The 9106-nt window shown below is 42.5% G+C and overlaps 1 long non-coding RNA gene across 1 annotated transcript; it reads right to left on the reverse strand.

Moving 5' to 3' along the window:
• Positions 1 to 672: 672 nt before the first annotated feature.
• LOC107583325 (uncharacterized) lies at positions 673 to 8823 on the reverse strand. Its single transcript, XR_001609027.1, has 3 exons — positions 8811 to 8823; positions 2493 to 2495; positions 673 to 781 (listed from the first exon to the last, which is right to left on the reverse strand). It is a non-coding gene; the product is annotated as an uncharacterized lncRNA (long non-coding RNA).
• Between the last annotated feature and the right edge of the window lie 283 nt (positions 8824 to 9106).

Below are 9106 nucleotides of genomic sequence, written 5' to 3' on the forward strand. Positions count from 1 at the left end.
CGCCAGCGAGTCACCTCACACGAGTCCCATCTGATCTCTGGAGAATGGAGAACTAGCCAGGGGCGTCCCAGGATGATATCCACGGTGGGTCCCTCCAATACCAGGAACATGATCTCCTCCTCGTGTAGAGTTCCAATCCTGAGCTTTAATGTCGGTGCTTGATATTTCACCCACCCCCGTCCTAGCGGCTTTTCCTGCATGGTCTCGACTTACGAGCTCCTGGGCATGACGTTTCCGGGGCAGATGGAGACGATTTAATAGGCAGTAAAGGCATAGACCTGCCGTGAGACGGCGAGCACGTTCAGAAGGGGTGAGTCGGGAGGTGTCGACTTGCATTGGCTCTGGTACTGGGGAACCCATGCCAGGCGTAACAGGCTGGTGGGCGGCTTTGGTGGCGTGGCATGCGGACAGAAGCTGGGAAATGTGGTTGGCCTTTTGCATGAAGCTTTCCAGTCCAACATCAGTCATCATAGATAGCCATTTGAGCTTGTAAATGGGGATTCAATCCGTGCCGGTAAGCGCTAAGTAGAGCCACCTCATTCCACCCGCTAGTCGCCGCCAGCGTTCTGAACCGCAGTGTGCAGTCATTCATGGAAGATATGCCTTGGCGCAGCCGCAGTAACTGTTCTGGCACAGATAGCACTCCTCCGGTGTGACCAAAGACTTCTTTGAAATGGTTAGTGAAGGCATCATAGGAATTAATTATGGCACTATTAGCGTTCCATATGGCCTTACCCCACAACAGCGCTCTTCCATTAAGAAGTGATATCAAGAATGCTACCTTAGTGCGTTCGGTGGAAAATCTCTGCGGCTGCATCTCGATGAACAAGGCCATTTGCAGGAGGAAGCCGCCACACTCAGCTGTATCACCCGCGTAGGAAGCAGGCATGGCCATGGGACTTAAATCTTTCTACTGATGCACAGTTTGTCCAGATCAAGTAAGAGTGTGATGTTTAACGTGCTGTTAAAGTGAAACAACAATAATCTGGGGCCGTCGCCAATCTTTGACCGCTAAGGGGTAAACAGAAAGAATCTGTGCCTGCAGGGCAGGGACGTCCATATTGTAAAATCTGCCAAATGTGGACGGTGACGAACAGCCAGCGGCCGCACAAATGTCACCAATAGAAATCCTGCTGGACCACGCCCCCAGGAGGAGGCCATTCCACTTGTGTAGTGGGCCCTCACACCTATGGGCATTGTAAGCCTTCTGAGACATAAGCCAAAGCTTTTGCATCTACTATCCAGTGGGAGAGTCTTTGCTTTGTAACCGGTAGCCCTTTGTGGTGGCCTCCAAAGCAAACAAAGAACTGCTCTGATTGTCTGAACAGGCTAGAGCGCCCCAGAGCACTCCCTGCTTGCCTTCTGGAGAGGGGAGCGCCAAAAGGGTGATCACCTGGGCTCTGTACAGAGTCGAGAACACCTTAGGGACATAAACGTTTCTTGGTTTTAGGACGACTTTACAGTCGTTAGGTCCGAACACAACACAGGAAGTGCTGACTGACAGCGCTTGCAAGTCGCCCACTTGCTTAACCGTTGCCAGAGCTAGGAGGAGGGCTGGTTTAAGCGATAAGGGCTGCAAGTTGGCCAAACTGAGTGGCTTGAAGGGTCTCGCAGGGCCCTTAGGACTGTTGACAAGTCCAATGAGGACACCGTCTGAGGATGCATAGTATTCACCCTCTGGGCACCCTTCAAGAACTTAACGATCAGAACGTTTCTGCCTATCGACTGGTCAGCTTTGAGAAAATGGTTCGCTGCGCTAGCCACATATACTTTGAGCGTGGAAGAGCGTAAAAATGTTAGCACTTGGGACATGTTACATGACACAGAGTCGTGCAGAACACCAGTTATGGAAGACCAACCATTTTAGGGTGTAAAGGCATCTTGTAGACAAAAATGGTAATGCTTACTCTCGCTGGGAACTGACTAAGCTCCTGTCGAGGCTCCATACATAAAGGCTCCGCAACTCTGGCCGAGGATGCCAAATCATGCCTTTTGCCTATGAGAGAAAGTCCCTCCTCAGCGGAATGGGCCACGGGGCTGCTGCTGAGAGCTGCACTAGCTCTGGGAACCAGGCCTGGCTCCTCTATAGCGGGGCCACTAGGAGGAGTGAGCACTTGGTCTTCTTGACCCACCTGACGACCTGAGGGATCAGGACGATCAGGGAGAAGGTGTACAGGCGTGCACTGGGCCAGTAATGGGTCAAAACTGCTGGTCAAAACTGTGTAAATTCAACAAAAACTCAGGCTAAAACATGCATAAAAACTGCATTTTACAAACCCAATGCAAATGCTTTCTTGAAAGTATAATATTAAATGCAATCAAAATAATGAAATACCATGGAATATGAAGTGTCTGTATAATATGTGTTTTTAAAATAATTATTATTAATTTGCAGGGCTTGTTTTGTTTGTTTTATGGAGAGCTTAAACAGGCCAGTAAGAGATGACAACTCATCCTTTTAGTTACACAAATGTCTCGTTAAAAATGTCTACAAACTGATCCAAGATCAGAGACGATCAATAGTTCGCCGCTGGGAGGCGAGCTCAATGAACTTGCATGATTCACGGATTCACAGAGATCGCCCCCGCAAAGGCAAACTATTGAAATTTCAAAACGTTTCAAAACAGTTATGATGTAACGAAGCCTCGTTTACTGAAATCACGTGACTTTGGCAATTTGATACGTGCTCCGAACCACTGTTTCGAAACAAATGGTTCGCAAAGGTTTCGAAGCTTCATGAAGCAATATTTCAAAAGTGGCTATCACTAGTTTCAGGAAGAAGACGCGCTGAGAGGAATGACCCAGAATTTACCTCAGAAGAAGACGCGGTGAGAGGAATAAGCCAGAATTTACCTCATTGTATCTAAATTTCTTATGGCGCAATGAAGTTTTCATGCTCTATCTATAATATAAAACAGTAGCCTATAAAAAAGTAATATGAGTGTACACTGTAACATGAGTATTTAAGAATGTTTGGACCATGTTTATTATCAATACTCTATTCACAAATAGATTTTTATAATGTGCTAAACAATAATAATTCGTTTCTCAGATATAACGTTTTTTTTTACAACACACAGTGCATGCGTGAGTCTATGACTACAAAATCTATATATAGGGTGAATTTGGGTAATCTGGGACACCTAAGTTCCAGTGTGTTTATTTCCTGTTCTAACAAAATTTAGTCAACAGGAATTTTAGGTGCGTTCGACTTGATGCACGGCTGCAGACAGTCCAAACACTCGATTGAGACTGTTGAGTAAGGAAGCTGGCTTGATTTGACCCAATTTGGGTTGATATCAGTAATAAGTAACCCCACGTTGCTGGGTTATGAATGTGGAGGCCTGTGCGATGAAATCAGTGACTTCGGTGCTTATGACGGGAACATGTGTGGAAAATAGGAGAAAACTAATCGAAGCGCAGATGAGGGACAACTTTGAAACTGTCTGGAGTGTTCCTTTAAAACTGGAGCAGTGAATGTGGTGAGTGCGAACTGGAAACAGCTGGAATGGCGCATGAGACGATCTGTGTTTGCGGCACTCATGACATGAATATGTGTAGAAAATACAAAAAAAAATAATCGAAACGAAGAGAAGAGAGAGTTTTAAAACTGACTGGAATGTGTTCTTTTAAAACTGGAGGGTTTTATCCGAGTATGTTCTCACAACATTGAGCAGCGACTGATGAGCGGTGAAATCAAAGAAAGTAAAATCCTGTCAGTTCGCTATAATACACAGTTTAATCTTGACTTTCAGTGTTTATTACTGTGTGTTTATTGGCGTGATGGTTTGGCCATAATATTTTAACTTCGTCAGTGGATGAAAAACATGAACAAATTTAACAAAAACTATTTATTCTTAAACAAGCTTTTCAAAAGAATTTGGTTTAACTGTATACGCTTTATAAGTATGTTAGAAGTTAGGAGTTGTTAGGAGTTGCTTAGATTTTTTTCTGAACTGCTGTAATAAATTTTCATCTTTTATTAGACTATCTGTTGCCTGTGTTGTTACTGTTGTCAAACTGTGTGTGATTTTAATTTTAAAACCCATTTTGGGTTAATTTAACCCAGCAGTAGGCCTATAGTAAATTGCAAACAATATTTGAATTAAATAAAACAGTTCACCATGTTTATTGATACATTACCTGATATATAATGTATGTATGTATGACCTACTGTATAACAATAGTTTCACAGCAATTTGTTGTAGCCACTTACCCTGTAACTACATGTAACAAGGGGGGAACAAAGCACAACTTTAATTTACAGCCCGCAAATGTTGTATTTACCCTGTAACTACATGGAACAAGGGGGGAACAAAGCACCACTTTAATTTACAACCCGAAAATGTTGTATTTACCCTGTAACTACATGGAACAGGGGGGGGGGGCAAGCACCACTTTAATTTACAGCCATCAAATGTTGTATTTACCATGTAACTACATGGAACAAGGGGAGAACAAAGCACCACTTTAATTTACAGCCCACAAATGTTGTATTTACCCTGTAACTACATGGAACAAGGGAGGACAAGTTGGACTTAAACACAGAACAAGTGTATATTTGCACAGTAATTACAGAGAAAAATATTGCACTAGTTTTGATTTAATTGTTCGATGGTCAAATTAAACCCTCTACATTTTTTTTGCTATACAAACACCACAGTATACATCCACTGAAATACAAATGTTGTATCATGTATTTTTTCTGCGAACAGCTGGAAAGAGGTAAACTTGTTTCCTATACGCCTATAATAAAATACCAATATAAAATTATAAAAAAGTATATATCGTCTTTCTAAATCATTCCCAAACATAAGATTGTTGTTTAGGCCATACATACCACGTAATATTAGAATAGGTACCTCTTAGTTTCAAAATACTTGCAGTATAAATTATTTGTAATTTTACAGGTTGTCACCCCTTTATTCCCCAAACTTCGCATGTTATTCCCTTATACCTACACGGAGGTACTGAATAGGTACACTATAGTTACAAAAAAGTTACGCTGTAACTTCAGTTTACTTACACAGTTCTTTGCAGGTTGCATATCTGGTTGTTACCCCCTTATTACCCAAATGTAACACATTGTTCCCTTATACCTACACGTGCGTTCTTTATAGGTACACTATAATTACAGAAATGTACACCGTAAATTCAGTATACTTACGTAGTTCTTTGCGGGTTGTAATCTAAAGCGTTACCAAACTTTTCTTTCTGTTAATGACCTTGAGAAACTCATCAATGCCTTAATTTTTTCACTACTCGATTATTGTTGTACGATATATATATATTTATAGGAGTTAACCAGACAGCTTTGGCGCGTTTGTAGGCAGTTCAAAATGTGGCAGCTAGGCTGCTGACAGGTACACGCAAACATGAGCATATTAGACCGATTTTGTTTTCTCTCAAATGGTTGCCGGTTTGTTTCAGAATAGAATACAAACGTTTAGTGTTTGTTTTTAAATCCTTAAATGGTTTGACTCCAACATATCTTGATGCCTTCTGGTAGATCCTTAAGGTCTTCTGATCAGCAACTTTTAACAATTCCCGGATCTAGATTAAAACTTAACGGTGATCGCGCCTTCTCAGTTGCTGCCCCGAAACTGTGGAATTTGTTACCTGTGAATATTAGATCAGCTCCGACTATCTCTAGTTTTAAATCATTGTTAAAAATGTATATATTAACTCAGACTTTTAATCTCTCTGGGTGGTGAGTTTTATGTTCTTTGTGTCTTTTCTGTGTGATGTTATTGTCTTTGTATATTTATGAAAACATTTTTATCTATCTTTGTACAGAACATTGGGCAACAATGGTTGTATTAATGTGGGCTATAGAAGTAAAATGAGAAATGAGAAAAGCCTGGCCAGAATGTAGCGTCTGGACCAATCAAACACACAATATATATTTTGTTAGCTAGATTTAACAAATCCCTCGAACAAAGGGTCGTAAAACCCTCCAGCAATTGCAACCTCCAGCTTGGAATTTCTTTCTTTCTCATTGGACAAGCCCACCTTGAGCCTAAATATCTACAGCGGATCTAAAATATTCATAATGAATTATAACTAGTTATGATTAATTATTCATATTTCCCATGAGCTGATTCGTTACAAGAAGTTATGTTTGGTGGCCTGGACTAGATCGCCAAATTAAAGATCTATCTAAGACATGTTCTGGATGTCAACAGGTTCAGCGACAGCCACAAGCAGCACCTTTGCATGTGGGAAAGTCCACATTAACTACACGGGACCCTTTCTTAAAAAAATTTTCTTGGTAGTACTGTAGTGGACACATATTCAAAATGACCAGAGGTATTTTCTGTCAAAAACTCTACATCTACGATGACCATGGAACTGCTGCGGAGCATTGTTCTCCCGCACCGGCTTGCCAGAGCAGTTGGTCAGTGATAACAGTACCAAGTTTACCTCAGAAGAATTCCAGTCATTTGTCAAGGGCAATGTAATTCAGCACACTACATCTGTATCTTACCAGCCTGCAACGAATGGCCTGGCTGAATGCTTTATTCAGTTCCTGAAACAGTCACTGAAGTCCATGGGAGGAGAGAAAGTGCCTAGACTTACTTAAACCTGACTTATGCCGCCATGTGCAAACCAAGCAGTGTAAACAAAATCTAAAATGATCAGTACTCAGGACCTTGTAAGTTGGACAAAATGTGCTTGCTAGAGACTATAGACAGTCATACCAAAAGTGTAAACCAGGTAAAATATTGTTTAAGACTGGGCCCCTCACTTACACTGTACAAGTTGGTACCTGTTGTGTATCAGGTAGCGATATGAAGCCAGGCCACAGCAGTTGAACGGGTCACATAACTCATGTAATAACAGTTCTTAACACACATGCATCTAGTCTCTCACTCTACTTATTTTTTTCCCCTTTCCTCTCTCTCCCACTCGTCCTATCTCCCTCTTGTGGTCTTAGTAAACATAGCATTGAATAACAGGACACCACATCTCCCTCGTTGTGTAACAATTTCACTTAGTACCCATTACTCAAAACAGTTAATAACTTCAATAAGAACATACATGCATAAGCTTCCACCTTATAACAAAGTTCCTTTAAAGTAATTAAGGAACTGTAACTACGTCCCTTAAATTCTGACTCTCAGGAACATTTACTTCTACATTCAGGGATCCAACAGAATAACAGCATAGCAATGACTATATTCAATCTCCATCTTCAATTTCTGTATTGTACATACATTCAGTAATCCAAACCACTGTATGCTTTTACGTGCTCACATAATCTTTCAGCCAAAATGGTGGCTTACGCTGTCTAACAGAATATCTTTCCAAGCCCTGATCAGTATTCAGCACATTTGCCTCTGAAACATCAGTAGCAGGCTGATCTGAAGTTGGCTTCCCAACCAGTGGGACCAAGGATAAGTGAGAAGAATGCCACAGTCGTCCATTCGCTAATCTGTACGTGCTTGGGCCTACTTGTTCCTTTATTTCCACAGGTTGTGTGAACTTTGAATGTCCTTTGGGAACGTGTGTTGTTTTCCGAATACGGACTCTATTCCCCACCTGAAACATAGGCACCCGAGCCCCTCGTTTCGCATCAGAGTATTGCTTCATTCTATTCTGACGAATCGACACTCGCTGTCGAACTTCCCTGTCCAGTGTGTTCTTGGAATGATGTGTAAACACAGTGAGTTTGGTCCTCAGTTTTCTACCGTACAACAGTTCAAATTCATTGCATGTGGGGTAGAACGATGGGTCTGCAAAAAGTCCAATACAGCTTGTTTCCATAGTCACTTCTGAAGAATGGCCATTTGCACAGTCTTTAAGAACCTTATTGAATCTTTCCACAGCCCCATTAGCTGCAGGATGGTACACGGACGTCTTGATGTGTGTGATATTTCGTTCATCCAAGAAAGCAGTAAAGACTGAAGAGGTAAGTTGCGGTCCATTATCAGTTACCAGACATTCTGGGTTTCCATGTCTGCTGAAAACAGAATTCAGGAATCCAATGACTACAGATGTCGTAATGGAAGGCGTAAATGCCACCTCTGGCCATTTTGAGTAATAGTCTGTCAGAGTAATAGCGTATCTACAGTCATAAGCAGCTCTCTCAAAGGGTCCTACTATGTCCAAACCCAACTTCAACCATGGAGTGTCAGGGAGAGGCACTGGCTGTAATGGAGAAGCAGTAGTCTTTGCAGTCCTGTCTGCTTCTTAGCACAACGAACATGCAGCAATCTGAGTTTGAACCATAGCGTCCATTCCCGGAAACCAATACAGATCGTGCAACCGCTGTTTGGTCCTTACTATGCCCTGATGATTCTCATGTGCTAAAGTGACCTGCGCAGCGTCACTGGAACCACCAAACGTGAACCCCGGAACACAAGATTGTTGGTCACACAAAGTTCATGTCTCATTTTGAAGTACAGTTGCAGTGGAGAACCCAGGGCTTTTGCTGAAGCTGGCCAACCCTTTTCAATCTGAGCACGCAGAGCAGACAGCTCAGAACAGGCTATAGAAGCAGACTCAAACTCCTTTGGAGTAACTGACGTAAGAGACATTGACAACAATGCAACTAGCTCAGGTTCTGTGTCTGAGTCCTTATCTGTGGTAGATGGCAAGGGCAATCTTGAAAGACAATCAGCTGTACAATTCAACGAACCTGCGCGATAAACCATGTCATAATTAAAGCATAGCAGGCGCGCAGCCCATCTAGCTATGCACATTCCAGCCCTGTCTGCTCCTTTAGTACAGAGTAATATTGTTAGCGCCTGGTGGTCAGTTCGCAGTGTAAACTTACACCCCCACAGATAGGTCCTCCACTTTTCCACTGCTCATAATTAAAGCATAGCAGGCGCGCAGCCCATCTAGCTATGCGCATTCCAGCCCTGTCTGCTCCTTTAGTACAGAGTAATATTGTTAGCGCCTGGTGGTCAGTTCGCAGTGTAAACTTACGCCCCCACAGATAGGTCCTCCACTTTTCCACTGCCCACACGCATGCTAACGCCTCTTTCTCCACTATAGCATACTTTCTCTCAGCCGGAGTTAAGGATCTGGAGGCGAAAGCGACTGTCCGCTCTGTGTTGTCTGGATGAATTTGAGTGAACACCGCACCCAGACCATGATC

This window comes from Sinocyclocheilus grahami, unplaced genomic scaffold (assembly GCF_001515645.1).
Source record: "Sinocyclocheilus grahami isolate Dianchi unplaced genomic scaffold, SAMN03320097.WGS_v1.1 scaffold52.1, whole genome shotgun sequence".
NCBI lineage: Eukaryota > Metazoa > Chordata > Actinopteri > Cypriniformes > Cyprinidae > Sinocyclocheilus > Sinocyclocheilus grahami.